The sequence below is a fragment of the Larimichthys crocea genome, unplaced genomic scaffold (genome assembly GCF_000972845.2).
Source record: "Larimichthys crocea isolate SSNF unplaced genomic scaffold, L_crocea_2.0 scaffold234, whole genome shotgun sequence".
NCBI lineage: Eukaryota > Metazoa > Chordata > Actinopteri > Sciaenidae > Larimichthys > Larimichthys crocea.
The window spans coordinates 69,520-86,499 of NW_020853101.1; the positions used below are offsets into that span (position 1 = coordinate 69,520).

Here is a 16,980-nt window from a genome sequence, read left to right on the forward strand (position 1 = left end):
TTTAAAAGGTTGAAGCTGTTGACACGAGTCACTGTGGAGTTGTGCTCCACGTGTTTATCAGTTTTCAGGTGCAGCATAATGAAGAGCAGTTCAAATTAAGCATTTGGGCTAGACCTATTTCCACAACCGTTGTCAGACTGCCGTGGCCTTTTCGTGTCAACTGATTTCTCCTGTTTTTTTTCCCTCTCTTCTCATCTACCTTCAAAGTTTTTCAAAAACTGCTGGGAAAACAAAAAAAATACAAAACATTGCTGAGCTGAGAAACTGATTTGGTTTTAAATTCAAGGATTTGAATACATTCATTAAAGCTACAGTTATCATTTGGATTTTGGACTTTGGACTTTTTGGCTACTTAGCAGTAGCAGCAGAAGATGAAAACACAACATTGGCATATTATGACCTTCTAAAGATACGGTGGCCCTGAAGTGCAAAACACAACAGCAAATTCAAAAACACAATAGCAAATCGAATAACACAACAGCAAATTCAAAAACACAATAGCAAATCAAACAACACAATAGCAAATCAAATAACACATTAGCAAATTCAAAACGGAAAGGGTAGGTACCCACGGGCGACATGAATCGTCGCTGATTGGACTGGTGGTCCTCTAAACCGGAAAGACATGGCTTACATGTTTTCAAAATATGAGCGCTGTTAGTGACAACGTACGTGCTGCTATTAAAGAATATTTTGATGCACGACATGGATACGTGTTACTACGGAAACGCATGATATTCACTGGATTAAATTTTTTTTGTTTTTGACACTTTATCTCGTAATTACGAGAAAAGATCTTGTAATTACGAGATAAGGAAAGGTGCCTCATTGGCCACTGCACTTCGGTAAAGTTAGAAAGATATTGGCACTTCCGGGATCAATAACTCTTAAGCGAAACGTTGTTAAAACACAAAACACGCATATTTTCAACTGTAGTAAGACAGACAACGAGCTACAACCTAACGTTCATCACAACAAGCCATCCTCGGAGCCACACCAACAACATTAGTGTTTACTAGGACTATTCATAATTTCTGGGAATTTTTATTAGGAATATTAATCAATAACTTCAATATGATACAGTACTGCAGTAACGCTATCTACACTTCAAAATCTAGTGCCCGACTACATCGGTTTGTACGGTAAAGCGTGTGAGTGCTTCATGATGCCTTAAAGTGCACCTCGGAAACTCAGAAATCAAATAATAATCTCTTTTCTAAGATATGCAGATTTAGAAAAGTCATTAAATAAACAAATCAAATTGTTTTCTGACAATTCTTGTTCTACATGTTCCCAGCTACCTACTTCTAGTGCCCGACTACATCAGTTTGTACGGTAAAGCGTCTTCACAGTGACGCTTTACCGTACAAGGTGCAGGTGCAGTGAAAGAACTTGAAAATCACCCCAGAAGTAGCTGGGAACATGTAGAACAAGAATCAGGTGGAGTTGTCAGAAAACAATTTGATTTGTTTATTTAATGACTTTTCTAAATCTGCATATCTTAGAAAAGAGATTATTATTTGATTTCTGAGTTTCCGAGGTGCACTTTAAGGCATCATGAAGCGCTCACACACTTTACCGTACAAACCGATGTAGTCGGGCACTAGATTTTAAAGTGTAGATAGCGTTACTGCAGTACTGTATCATATTGAAGTTATTGATTAATATTCCTAATAAAAATTCCCAGAAATTATGAATAGTCCTAGTAAACACTAATGTTGTTGGTGTGACTCCGAGGATGGCTTGTTGTGATGAACGTTAGGTTGGAGCTCGTTGTCTGTCTTACTACAGTTGAAAATATGCGTGTTTTGTGTTTTAACAACGTTTCGCTTAAGAGTTATTGATCCCGGAAGTGCCAATATCTTTCTAACTTTACCGAAGTGCAGTGGCCAATGAGGCACCTTTCCTTATTTCGTAATTACAAGATCTTTTCTCGTAATTACGAGATAAAGTGTCAAAAACAAAAAAAATGTAATCCAGTGAATATCATGCGTTTCCGTAGTAACACGTATCCATGTCGTGCATCAAAATATTCTTTAATAGCAGCGCGTACGTTGTCACTAACAGCGCTCATATTTTGAAAACATGTAAGCCATGTCTTTCCGGTTTAGAGGACCACCAGTCCAATCAGCGACGATTCATGTCGCCCAGCGCCGGTCCTGGCCACATTTGCGCCCTGGGCGAACCCCAGGGCGCAAATGTTTGAATTTGAATTTGCTGTTGTGTTTTGCACTTCAGGGCCACCGTATAAAGATGATATGGTAGCAAACCATTTCTTTTCCACATCAATAGCAGAGTAGTGAACTGTGTACTGGTCTGAACCAGCGAAAGACTGAAGGCCAAAGACCTGGTGTTATGAATGGTGGTATGTTCATTTACTACAGCTGAACGATCACACCATTTCTTTGATTATAAAAAAAAAAAAGCACCACAGAGATGAGGGAACATATAATGTCGGCTCAGTGAGTTAAGGTAAGTATGTTTTTTGTTTAATTTATGATTATGGTGGAAGAATGAATGTAATAATTGGCTATTTCAACAACATAAACTGTGCTACATTAATAAGTCATAGGATGAATACACATAATTTTATTTGCAGCTTCATTTAGACTTTTATTGTTGGAGATTTTTAAAAAATGTACAGACTCTATAATTACACATTTGAATAAATAAAACATGAAACATTCATACAGTGAAAAAATGTAGAGGCCTTTCTTTTGATGTCTGATGAAGTTCATTTTTATTTTTTATTCACTTTCTTTACTCCAACACTTGACATTTCCTGAATTTCAATTTCTATACTTCATAATTTATGACACTGCGTGGACTGTTATAAGCATACTATGAATGTGTTTATAGGCTGTTATAATGTGTTATTAGCCCCCTCAGTTAACCTGCAGTTTATAACTAGTCAGAGCATCCACAAGACACTTGAAGTTATAATTCATTATATATCTGTATTGTTTCATGATTCATGTTTCATGATATTGTGTTTCAGATGCGCTATGTGTCAGTGAACTATAGATGTAGTTGTCACGCGGTGAGGTCAAGCTGGGTTTTTGTCCCGTCTTGTAATTTCCTGTTTTATTTTGAAAATAACTCTCCTCTTGATTCAGGTCACTTGCCCTTCCTCATGTGTCACCGGTCTGATTGTCTTCCCCGCCCTGATTGTTTCCACCTGTTCCCCATTACCCTGTGTATATATTGTCTGCGTCTCCCCTTGTCTTGTGCCAGAGTGTTTCGTTCTTTCGTTCACCCCAGCCAATTATTCTCACAGACCTTGATCTTCCTTGCCTTGCTACGCAACGAGTGTTGTTGTTTTTTCCTCCACGTGAGTGATTTTTGGTTGTAAATTTCATAGTATTAGGTTATTGATTTCCGTTCAGTTTGATAGCGGTTTAGCTTCTGTCCTCCCCTTGTGGAGTGATTTTCTGTTACCTTTTCCTCTTTGCTTTTACGTTTTCCCTCTGCAGAGTGGTTTTTGGTCTTTTAGAGTATATTCCTGTATAGTATCTTTAGAGTAATTTTCATAGTCTATTTTTGAGTCGCTCAGTGTGGAGAATTCCTAATAAAGTTCCATCCTGTTGGTGATACCTCTGCATCTGAGGCCAGGCCTGACAGTAGTCTTCATAGAAAGCTCCTAAAATGATCATTAAAACCTGATGAAACCTTCATAGAAAATATTTTGCTTAATCATCCAAATCATCCCTTTGATACAAAATTCATGCAGCTATTGTGTTAATCATTTACTGTACTGTTCTGTTCTTGTTATGTATTGAATATAATGTGAAGCATGTATAAATTATGTCAGGGGTCATCGGGACCTAAACAAGTGCAACTGAAGTCTCTGGAAAAGCTTGTATGTTGTACTTTGACAACAGATTCTGGGTCAGTTTGGAGGAATTATTGGCCCTGCAGACTTGGTGATTCACTGTGGGGTTAGCTTTTACAGTACACATATTCATTTGTATTATAGCACCATTTTATGAAAAACTGTATTACTAACCAAAAATCTTTAAATCAAATGCTGTCAGAAGACCAGTGGTTTCTATATTCGGTACAATATCTGTGCAAGTGGAAATACCTCTACAGCTTTGCTTTCTGCCTTCATTGTCTATTCCTCTCTCCCTGCATGGGGGGGACTGTGCAGCTGTGCATGCCACTACTAAGTAGGTTATCCTACATAATCACATTAAAAATTGAAGAAGATTCTTTAAATAAAGCAGTGTCTTGAAAATTAGGCCCTCCAGAATCTTTTTCCTAATGCACAGGGAATACAAGAGTGGGAGAAAATAGAGAGGGGCGAGGAGGGAGAGAACATGTGTTTGTACATGTACATACAGCAGAGCTCTATACTCATCTTACAGTGAGTGTGTTGACGACTCGTGCCCTGCATGGAGGTTCCTGTAGAGAGACACATTATGAAATTGTTTGCACAACATGTTTTCATTTGTAAATGATGGTAATTAGTCAGCTTGTAATTACTTCAAATATGAAGGCAATAAAGGTCTGGTAGCATTCTATATGTTTAATGAATGAATGAAGGAAAGAAAAGACCCAAAACACCAACTAGTGTTCTTGTATCCAGTGTCCCTATGCCACAGAGCTCCACAGTGATCTAAAAACTATTACCGGTAATCACATCAATCAGCCACAAACAAACACTCACCAGAAACCAGAAATGTAAAATATAGAAATGAACAGCTTAGTAGTGTTTCAGTGATTCTAATCAGGTGTATGTACCTGCAAGAAGTAAAGCTTTACAGCACAAAATAATCCTGATTTTGGTGAAACTGGATCATATTTTACCAAGAAAATCAACTCTCTGATTTACAGAGTTTCATGATGGACAGTAAAGTAAACTGCTACCAGATAGCTGCTGTTAGCTCATGTTAGCTCAGTTTGTTAGCTGCTGTTAGCTCATGTTAGCTCAGTTTGTTAGCCAGGCTGCCTAGACTGTGAGCTTAGAGCACCGGGGAAGTGTCAAAACCGGAGCTTGGACGTGGGCAATGTAACAGCAGCCTCCATGGACATACTGGCAGAGGTGAAGAGACGGAAGAGGACGTTGAAGGATGAAGGAGGAAGCTAAGTAAAAGACAGTGAGCGAGCAAGAAGCTGCTGGACAAGAATAAATGTGTGACTGACTTTTAGTGGTTGGTGAGAGCTTGGTGAAATAAAAGGCTGAAAGGCAGACGCAGAGCAGCGCTGACTGCTGTTGGACTAGTCAGTAATATTAGCTGCTGCTGGGTCTGCTGCTGGTGACCTGGTTGATGTTTGGCTAGTTTTTGATCATAAGTAATGTAATCATATCATATCATGTAATCATATCATCAATTCACACATTACTACGAATAATAGAAATGATGTAATATTCCCTGGTTTGAAATTGTGTACATGAAACAACAAAAGTTAAGATCAGAATGAGTGAGAACCCTGTATGTGCACATCTGGCTTTTTCAGTGTTCATATTTGAAACAGTCTTTACTGTATTCTGTAGGACACTCCCTCAGCGTACAAGCAGCTGAATAATGTATCTTCGCCATTAATTTCTGGTTCTTCTATAAACTACACGGCTGCTAAGTCTCTGCCTTGCCTCATTTCTTGGAACCTTTGTGCAGAACATACGACCTAATGGAGTGTCCCTCTGGTGGAGAGAGGATCGTCTTCATGGCTACAGAATTGGCCTAGCAGAGAATGAACGTTATAGATGAACTAAAGCCAAGTATGCTGCTACTGCGTGGCAATGTGATGGAGTCAATCCAAGCATGGCATGACTAAGGGGCCTCCAGAGCCCTGCAGGCGGGTTTGTAAAAATGAATGTGTATGTGTCAATGTGTACAATCATACAAAGATTGTGTGTGTCCATGTGACACACTCACATTATTAATGCATTTAACCATGCATGTCCTACTTTTTCTCTATCTGCTGCCAATATGTGAAAGACATATGGAGTGTGACAATATGGTTTCCTTCCATCAGGAGCTTCATTGTGTTAATTTTGTGCTTTTATTTAGCATATCTCTAAATCAATTTCTGTGTAATCAAATTACCACACACCTTGCTTGGGGCCAAATAGTATTCCAGCAGAGAAAAACTGCAGAGAGAGCGGCATGAGTAGAGATTAAAAGCCCTCTGCTAGGTTCATCTGGAACACGTGCAGCTTTACAATGATAATATACAGCAGTGTTCACTTTAACTTCGAAATAACACCTGTTTGATTTGTTTTGTTTTTTTATTAGAAGGAAAAAAATATTTTATTTAATAAATTCAATAGAATTGAAGTGACAGTGACAGTGAGGCATTTGCAGGGATTTATTACATTTGTGGGAAGCAGCTCAGTGTTGTACTTACTGTAGTTGTAACTGACTCACCAGCTGTCACAACTTTCACATCAGAAAGTGGAATCATTCTTTAACCATTTCTATGTTCCTATTTTCTGGTCTGTAAAATGTTGTTTCAGTACATTTTTTATGAGTAAAACATAACAAAACAAATTGAATATGATTAGCAGTAACAGTTATTATTATGCAGAAGAACTGAGACTCTGAAACAATCCATCTGCCCCCAGGCCTGCTGCAAAGAAAAGAAGGAATATTGTATAATTTCTGTTCCACCATCTTGTCCTTCTCTGAGCCACAGAATGTTTTCTTAAAAATGAATCACCACATTTTCAGCAATATCTCATCCTGCTCTTTCTATTTCTGACATCATGTGAGTGCTGCGTCCCATGCAATGAGCCCCAAGGCCGGCTGAGATCCAGACTCACAGTCAGGATGACATAATGCGAGTTAATGACCGCAGCCCGCTCCTGATGCTGCACGAGCATCACCGCTTCACCATGTTACTGTCTTGTTTGCATTTCATCAGCCTGGCTTGACCTTGTTCATGGTGAGTATTGTTCATGTTTGAGTGTGACTTGTTTTGTGGAACCCTCTGTCCTTGGCCGGGACCGTGGAGGGAGTCAGAAGAATCATCCTCCCCCCACTCTGTGGATGTGTGTCTTTCTTTGCTCTTCACAAATCCACAGTCTAAAGGCCTTGCCATTTAACAAGACCCGAGAGTGCGTGTAATTGCATGTGGATGATTGCAAGTGCAGCTCATTGAGATCGATATATAGTCGTATCACCGTGCAGTGACTCATCAGCCACAGAGCTCTGGGGAGCAAAGGGCCTTGCTGAGAATCCGGATGATCAGACAGAAAAGAAGAGCCCTCAGCCCTCCTCATGATGATACGGGACAGCTTATGGGCAACTCGTACTTGTTCTTTTATGATTCTATGTGACAAAAAAAAGGCAATGAGTAAACTATAGCCAGTGATGTACAACCATCCTTACAAAGATCTTATTTTTCGAAAATTCCCATTGCACATGAGTCATGTTTACTAGACTGCTGTTCACTCACAGAAGTGAACAATGAACAATGAAAGATGTAAAAAAAAAAAAAAAAAAAAAGCGTTCAGCCAGCTGTGTAAGTGTCTTTAGATAAAGCCACTGTCAGTGTATTGTCAACACTCATCTGTGTGCTCTGTGAACGGGGGCTTTTGGTAAGAACACTTGATTCTCTGTGTATCTCACCATAATACTCACCGTCATCTGACAAGAGCAGCAGATCATTTGCCTCATTAAAAGCATTCCTGCAGGGTTTGATTGACTATTACATTGGGCCTAACCCCCTGCAGGCGCTGCTTTCACTGTAATTGACAGAGCAGGGGATCTCGCCTATGGTAATAGGGATGCAAACTTCTAAAACCCGATCCTCTATACCTACCCACCAATCTACCTCTTTCTGTCTCTCTGCCTCATTCCTTCTCTTTGTATTCTCAGGGGAAAAAAACCTTGTGGGAGCCCGGAAATGTCTCAGGAGGTAGATTACTGACACAGCAGTAAGTAATCAACCTCCCATTCAGCCTGGCAGCCTTTCATTCATGCACACCGTGGCAGGAATGAGAGAAAGCTGCCTCGGTTTTGTTGAATGGGAAGAACAGTGTGCTGATGTCTGCTGGATGGAAGGATGAAGAAGAAATGAGAGAAAATGAAGGAATGTTAATACAATTACAGCCCTCTTACCTTCATGCGAGACTCCTAAAAGTCAAATGCAAATGGATGTAATAAAAGTAATGTGATAGACACGGTGAGACTATGACACTATGCCTTGTTCCTTTCCAATTGTTTTAAGTAGCCTGTGATAATGATGGTAACCAGGAAATGAGCATGACTGCTACTACTTTAAAGTTCCTGTGAAACAGGAAGCCGAGTGGTTTGCTTTCTCATTTTTATGTGTTTCCTGTAAAAATGGTCAGATAGTGAGGGACTTCTTACAGATATTAAATAAATGATTGCCGTTTGCAGTAGCCAATAGAGAGTGTGCACTACACCACTATTCATTGCAGGTACAGTAGTGCTATGATCTAGTGTCAGCGTCTAACTTCCAGTGAATATGTTTGGACCTACTGAGTGGGTTAGCGTCATGACTGACCCAGCTAATGACAGTTAGTGGTTCTATAAATCACCTCAGTAGTGTAACGTTATTCCCTTCAGAATCACTCATAGACTGTATCAAACAGGAAACACTCTGCTCCGGCAGCGTCAGAAGAGAGAAAGCATTTCATTGGATATAAAATTAGTTCATGCCCCAAAGTGCATGAAGAGTCATCAAAAACTTTTTATGGTTTATCAGGAAATGACAAACACTAAAATGCCATGAAGTGTGTGTGTGTGTGTGTATGTATCCACTTGTGTTGGTCTATGTCCTGCTTCTGCAGGACAGGGTGTAATTGCCACAAAGCTAAATGATGGGAATGCATCCAGAGACCTTATTACCTTATTTACACCTTAACCTAACTCTCATCAGGGGTGATGATTACCTTATTTACCCCTTAACCTAAGCCTAACCCCTAACTCTAACCCTAACCCTGTCATCAGGGGCGTTGATTACCTTATTTACCCCTTAATCTAACCCTAACCCTAACCCTAACCCTAGCCTACCCTAATCCTGTCATCAGGGGTGTTGATTAAATTATTTACCCCGTAACCTAACCCTCATCAGGAGCGATGATTACCTTATTTCCCCATTAACCTAACCCTAACCCCTAACCCTAACCCTAACCCTACCTTAACCCTAACCTTATCATCAGGGGCGATGATGACCTTATTCACCCGTTAACCTAACCCTCATCAGGGGCGATGATTAGCTTATTTACCCCTTAACCTAACCCAAACCCCAACCCTCACCTAACCTAACCTAACCCTAACCCCTAACCCTAACCCTAACCCTACTCTAACCCTATCATGAGGGGAGATGATTACCTTATTTACCCCTTAACCTAACCCTCATCAGGGGCGATGATTAGCTTATTTATCCCATAACCTAACCCAAACCCTAACCCTACCCTAACCCTAACCCTATCATGAGGGGCGATGATTACCTTATTTACCTGTTGACCTAACCCTGATCAGGGGCAATGATTATCTTATTTACCCCTTAACCTAACCCTTATCCTAACCCTAATCCTATCATGAGGGGCGATGATACCCTTACTTACCCCTTAACCTAACCCTCATCAGGGGCGATGATTACCTTATTTTCCCATTAACCTAACCCTAACCCCTAACCCTACCTTAACCCTAACCCTATCATCAGGGGCGATGATGACCTTATTCACCCGTTAACCTAACCCTCATCAGGGGCGATGATTACCTTATTTACCCCTTAACCTAACCCTCATCAGGGGCGATGATTAGCTTATTTACCCCTTGACTAACCCAAACCCTAACCTTAACCCTACCCTACCCTAACCCTAACCCTAGCCCCTAAACCTAACCCTATCATGAGGGGCGATGATTCCCTTATTTACCCCTTAACCTAACCCAAACCCTAATCCTACCCTAACCCTAACCCTAGCCCCAACCCTAACCCTATCATCAGGGGCGATGATTACCTTATTTCCCCCTTAACCTAACCCCTAACCCTAACCCTATCATCAGGGGCGATGATTACCTTATTTCCCCCAACCCCTAACCCTATGTGGAACACGCCATATTCTCACTAGTTACCACTGATTTTGTTTGGGATTGGCGAGCGGGGGCAGAGCTCGTGCAGGGCTGGAGCAAGAGGGCCGGGGGGCCAGTCCCAAGAAGGTCTCGGGTCCCTCTGCCGCACATGTAAGGACGGACTCAGCACCCACACATTTTGTCCACAGGCTCCCGGTTGGCAAACCTAGTCAGAGGCCGAGGCCGTGAGAGGAGGGAGGTGGACAGGTGCATATGGATTAGGATTAGGGTTAGGCTCCCCCTTGGGTCCGGGAGCCAGGATCCGGGCGTCTACGGAAAGGTCTGGCCGAGGCGAGCGCAACGCCATCAGAACAGAGTCTCCTGGTGGCTCCCCCGCTGAGCTAGGGGGCGACAAAGTGTCAGAACCCTCACATCCTCTGGGGCCATATCTCGGCGAGGGAAGGGCCGGGAGAGGCGCTGGGGGCATCGTCTGAGAGCTGTCAGTGGTGTCTATGATATATCTGAAGCCCGGGCCGCTGGGACGCTACGGAGCATAGTTTGGGGGCCACTGGGACGCTACGGGGCGTAGTTGGGGAAAATGAATGTTAACTGATAGGATTATGGAAGGCCACCATATTTGAACTAGTTAACATATGCTTGACATAGGCTCTACTGTTGAGCTCAGACTACAGAGAAGCTTTTTTGATGCCCAGCTGAGAGGCGCACTGAGAGGAGGGAGCCGGACAGGTGCATATGGATTAGGGTTAGGGTCAGGCTCCCCCAGAACGGAGTCTCCTGGTGGCTCCCCCGCTGAGCTAGGTGGTATTTAGACTTGGGGCAGCTTCCAGATTCTGGACACTTCCAAATAGTCGAAAATGTGGAATCGCTCATAGGTTAAAATGTGGAACTCATCAGTTAGTGTAGAAATCAAATTCAATGTAACTGGTGAGAATGTGGAAGATTCCGGGCACACCCACCATGTGACAGCTTCCTGAGTGTCTACAGGAAGTACCGTAGAGTGGAGAGGATGAAGGCTGGTGGCTGCACAGTCTCCTCTTGTGCTAAAAACAAGGTAAGTGTTTGTTAATGTTGTGGAAAAGGCTGTTTGTCTGCTGTGGCGTGTTATGTGCTGATTGAGGCAGATTGTGTGTTGTTTCTGTGTGAAATTGAGCCGTTTTTTAAGCTTTCGAAAGATGCTAATTTTGTTAGCTAATTACCGCTAATGCTAGTGTAACTTATGAGAATGTGGAAGAACATGGTTTGCTTCCACCACCTGCAGCCAAGCTTTCCAAAGCTGTGTGCAATATGCTATAACACTTATTCGAGACCGAAGCACCACCTGCAATGCGCACACACCGTACAGAACAGGGCCAAGCTGGCACTGCTGATCAAGTATGGGAATGCCAGGTAAGGAGATGCATTGTCATGTTTGCATGCATGCATGCGTGTTTTGTCTTTGTGTTTTTTTGTGTGTGTTTCGTCCACTGTCCGTTTGGACAGTGTACCGCTGGGGGTTTGGGCTTGGGCAGCTTCCGGATTCTGGACAGTTCCAACTTGGAAGTGCAGAATTTGGAAGCCTTCCACATTCTCGCTTGCCATCGGGTTAGACTTGGGGCAGCTTCCAGATTCTGGACAATTCCACATTCCATATTGTGGACAGTTCCAACTTGGAAGTGCAGAATTTGGAACCCTTCCACATTCTTGCTTAACGGTGGTATTTAGACTTGGGGCAGCTTCCAGATTCTGGACAATTCCACATTCCATATTGTGGACAGTTCCAACTTGTAAGTGCAGAATTTGGCAGAGGTCAACTCGTTTACTTCCTGTGTCAATAGGAGGTCGGCCATTATAGTGGTAAAGACGAGCTCGGCAGCTACACAAACGGCAGCTCTACGCTGGTGCTGTTGAAATTATATTTGAGAGAAGGTAAGTTTATGTGGGTGACCCGAAAAACCTCAAGTGGCGGTTATCCCTCAGGGGACCAAAATCAGGGCATGTTTATTTGTGTAAAATCTTTTTTTTTTTGTCGGTGGAAAAATGCTCAGACAAAAAATGCTAGCGCATTAAATAGGATTTTGGAACCATGTGTTCTGCTTCCACATTCTCACCTTTTACATTCCTTTTGTATCCCAGGATGCACATTTCCCCCTGGCTGATTTTGACATAAGATAGTAAGTACACAAGGATGTTTAACTGATATGTAAGCTGTGATGCAGTTTTTCATCCCCATACAATGTCCCCCCAACCATGCAGTGGGGCCAAAAACCAAATCCAAGCCAATGCGGAGTAGGAGCAAATGACCCTCCGCCTGAGTACACCTGCTGTGTTCACTCACAGCAACACCCCACTTCCCCGACCCCCACCGATGAAAGCCCAAAATTGCAGATGTCCCAGGATAGTAAGAAGGAAACCAGCCCAAGAAGGCCACAAAGAAATCTGATAAAGGAGGGGCTGAGATAAATGCGAATTAGGGTTAGGATTCTGTTCCGTTGGAGCTTTGTTCACTGTTTACGTTTACTATAGGTTCTCTGATGTGTTCTCTGATGTGGCCATAGGAGGAAAATGTGGGCACGAGGCACAGGGTAGGTTTTGATAGAACTAGTTTTTGTTCTTGAGCATCTATGTAACTGTAGTGCTGCTTATGCGTGCCCACATTTTTTTGTATTTAGAAAGTGATGAGGACAAAGTGAGAGGCCTGTGTTTTTGACTTGTTGTCAGCAAATAAAGTTTTATGCTAAAGGTATGTGACTTCTCCTTGTTTTTATTTCCAACTTGGAAGTGCAGAATTTGGAACCCTTCCACATTCTCGCTTAACGGTGGTATTTAGACTTGGGGCAGCTTCCAGATTCTGGACAATTCCACATTCCATATTGTGGACAGTTCAACTTAGAAGCCTTCCACATTCCCGCTTATCATGGGGTTAGACTTAGGGCAGCTTCCAGATTCTGGAAGATTCCACATTCCATATTATGGACAGTTCTAACTTGGAAGTGCAGAATTTGGAAGTTGGAAGCATAGGCAGTATTTGGAAGTGCAGGATTTGGAAGGGCAGAATTTGGAAGCCTTCCACATTCTCACCTGTTACCTGAGGAGGTCAACTTTTTCACTTCCTGTGTCAACAGGAAGTAGCAGCAACAAGGATATAGCAGAACCAAGTGGGGAAGAGCAAGTCTGGCAGCTTCCAAGCATGGTCCAAGCGGTGGCAGTAACAAATGCAGGTAAGTCATGGTGGGTGTCTGCAACAATCTGAAGTGCCCCTTTCCTTCTGGTGACCAAACAAGTGTTGCATTTATTCGCATGTCTTTGAGTTTGCCCAATATCTGTGGCTATGTCATTTGGCATGCTAATGCTAGTAGAATAGATCAGAATCTGGAAGCATGCGCTTTGCTTCCATGTTTTAACCAGTTACATTGTTTTTCTAGGCAGTGCGTCTGCTTTTGACGTGACGTGAAGATGGTAAGCAGATGAGCCTGGCAAATCAATTGTATGGTAGTTTTGTGATGTGGTTTGTCATGCCATTCACCTATCTTCTCCGTACACAGTTCAAACATACCTCTCAATACAGCCGCTCATCCAGACTCACAAGTCTTGTGAGCTTTAAAACCGGCAGCCCATCATGCACAGACCAAGACATCTCTGGAACCAGCAGCACATATCTCTCAGACCAACAAAGCTAGGGCGATCAGTGGCCCCCGCCACCGTCCCCGTGCCTACTGACCTCTGGGGTCCCACACTCTCCTCCTGGATTTCTCAACCCACCTCCCACCCCGCCAGTTAGGCATAGCTCGATTCGACCTCCTCCTGGCTTCCTCTACCTCCAACCCCAACCCAGCGCCCCAACCATTGTGTTGGTTCCCCAATGGGAGATGAGCAATTGTGTGTCTGAACCATCCAAAGAATCAGAGCCAGAGCCAGAGTCAGGCAGCTGCTGCAATTTTCCCAGTCTCAGGGCAATCTGGTGCTGTAATGTGTGTCTTCATAAGTAATTAAAATAAAATTGATGTTTGACTTGTATGACTTAATTCTTCTTATTCAATAAACTTTGCTTGGGTTTAGAGCTGGGGCAGCTTCCAGATCATGGACAATTCCATAATCTGAACAATTCCACAGTATGGACAGTTCAGCTTCCACATTCTCGCCAGTGGGGAGGCTTATCTTCCAGATTCTGGACAATTCCACATTCCATATGGACAGTTCCAATATGGAAGTGCAGAATTTGGAAGCCATCCACATTCTCGCTTAATGGTGGTATTTAGACTTGGGGCAGCTTCCAGATTCTGGACAATTCCACATTCCATATTATGGACAATTCCAACTTGGAAGTGCAGAATTTAGAAGCCTTCCACATTCTCGCTTACCATTGGGTTAGACTTGGGGCAGCTTCCAGATTCTGGACGATTCCACATTCCATATTATGGACAATTCCCAGTTGGAAGTGCAGAATTTGGAAGTTGGAAGCATAGGCAGATTTTATATGGAGGCATAGGTGGACATATGGGGACTTTTGACCACATTTCCCGAACCAAAGGTTGCACAAGGTCGGTTTTGGTGTCGATTGAACCATCTCTTCCTGCCAAGCAAAAAGGCACTGAAAGCACGCTGGTTTGGAAGTGGCTACCAAATTTAATTTTATGTTTATCAGGGACCTTTTGAGGTTAGTCCAACTTCCCAATGCTGTAGAGGCTCAGGGGTGGCGTCATTGGAACGGGCATGGCTGACAACATGGGGATGGAGAGCACCCACTTGTCGATCTGACGCTTCTGGACCCTTCAAGGGCCATGGGAGTGAACACGAATGGTAAGTGTCTGAAATATGGAATCTTCCATAAAGTGCCTATTGCGTCCATGCGCCACCTGGTGTCGGTGAAAACGGGTCATCTGCACTTTTGTTGTCCGATCTGGACGAGTTTGGTGTAAAAAAAAAAAAAAAGAGCGCGGCGAGTTGGATTTTTGGTGTGACTTTGAGAATTTTTGGAGGTTCAAGGGCAGAGAAAACGGTGCGATTCAATGAAGTGCCTACGGCGGGAATTGGGCACTTTCGCAACGTCGTAGAGTGACGAGATTGGGACCGTTGCGATCGTGGCGACAAGCTCTGTCGGATGAGCCGAAGTTGTTTTCCCCGGCGTCTCCTAATAGGGGTTAGGGTTAGGGTTAGGCTCCCCCTTGGTCGGAGAGACACAATCCAAAAATCTATGTGGAATCCACTTCCTCTTATTTAAATCTATTTTTACATTTACTAGAAAATGTATGTTCTGTTCATCCTCCAGGATTTTCTCCCACGTACAGACTGTGAGTGGAATCCCTTTCTGGCTCTGAACACCCCCCCGCCCCTTTGTACATATGTTCTCTTTGGTCTACGTGAAATTTTTTACTCTATATGATTATTATTTCTCATTTTAATTTATTAATTACGGCATCTGTATATAATTGTGCTTGTGTGCATTTCTTTATAAACCCCCCCTCCTTTGTTATTGTGTTATCTCATTTATTTTATGAATTTATTATCTACTTTATTATTTAGCATGTAATGTGTAGCGTTCTTAATCACCTTTTTAATGCATGTCTTACAATGGATTTTCTTCCTTTTAATACATCTTTACTTCCTATTCCTTTATTCCAGAACTAGGAGAGGAAGTTCCCTCCTTTATTCCCCTTTCCCGGAAGTTTGTGGCAGAGGGATCCCTTATCACTAAGAAGCCCCTTTAATTCCCCCCCCCCCCCTTTTTTTTACCCTCTTTGGGGAAAAGCCTAAACAAACTCACCCTTGCACCTTTTTTATGACCATGAAAATTTTCCTGTTTTTATCATGTGTGTCATTCTTTCTTTATTCATTTATTTATTAATAACTCCTTTATCTATTTAATTCCTTTAATTGTACTTACCTGAATCTTATATACAATATCTGCATATTTTCTATCGGGAGAGAAATTTTATTGAGCATCTTGCTCCTTATTTCGTTTGATGATACTAACCAATACTAACCTGGGTTGATTTAATACTTTTATTCCTTCTATTACCTACTAAAATATCATTTATTGAAGCACTTTTGTCATGCATTTAGCACTTATATATATGATTTTAGTACCGTTAATGTGATGCTTATATTATCATATCCGATCCTATTATAGCACGTAAAATATGATTCTCCACCAATAAAATTAATAGCTAATAATAATATAATAATACTAATAATAATAATAATAAAATGCTTTTCTATATTCCTATAGTTTTAATTAATCCCTTATCCCCTTTAAGTGAACAAGGACATGGTTCACTGGAAACTCTACATACATATAAGAAAACCCTGGCGGACAGTTAGACGAACCCCCTTTTTTTTAACAAAAATACAAACTCCCGCGACCTTGCCTGAATAATGGTCCTAGTTTCTCTGTTTTTTACAACCCCACACATCTTTTATATTAATTTTACTTATTTATCCCCCCCCCTCCCCTATTTATCTTACTTATTTATTTATTTATTTATTTTTTTTTTTTGTCTTATATTTTAGTAACCGGTCTTGGTTCCATTAAAGGATTCAAATGAGATTGTATATCTATCCCTTCCCCTGTGCCCGTGCCCCCCGCAGTACTCATCGTGAGCACTGCGTTTTTATCTAAACCTAACCCTAAAACTAACTCTAAACCTAGCTCGGCGGGGGAGCTACCAGGAGAATCCGTTCCAATTGACTTGCACTCACCTCGGCCAGACCTTTCCGTAGACACCTGGATTGTGTCTCTCCGACCAAGGGGGAGCCTAACCCTAACCCTAACCCCTATTAGGAGACGCCGGGGAAAACAACTTCGGCTCATCCGACAGAGCTTGTCGCCACGATCGCAACGGTCCCAATCTCGTCACTCTACGACGTTGCGAAAGTGCCCAATTCCCGCCGTAGGCACTTCATTGAATCGCACCGTTTTCTCTGCCCTTGAACCTCCAAAAATTCTCAAAGTCACACCAAAAATCCAACTCGCCGCGCTCTTTTTTTTTTTTTT

At 42.3% G+C, this 16,980-nt stretch overlaps 1 long non-coding RNA gene across 1 annotated transcript; it reads left to right on the forward strand.

Annotated features, from left to right (window-relative positions):
- The first annotated feature begins 12,955 nt into the window (after nucleotides 1-12,955).
- On the forward strand, nucleotides 12,956-13,803 carry LOC113744829 (uncharacterized). Its single transcript, XR_003461860.1, has 3 exons — nucleotides 12,956-13,207; nucleotides 13,412-13,445; nucleotides 13,532-13,803. It is a non-coding gene; the product is annotated as an uncharacterized LOC113744829 (long non-coding RNA).
- The last annotated feature ends 3,177 nt before the right edge of the window (nucleotides 13,804-16,980 follow it).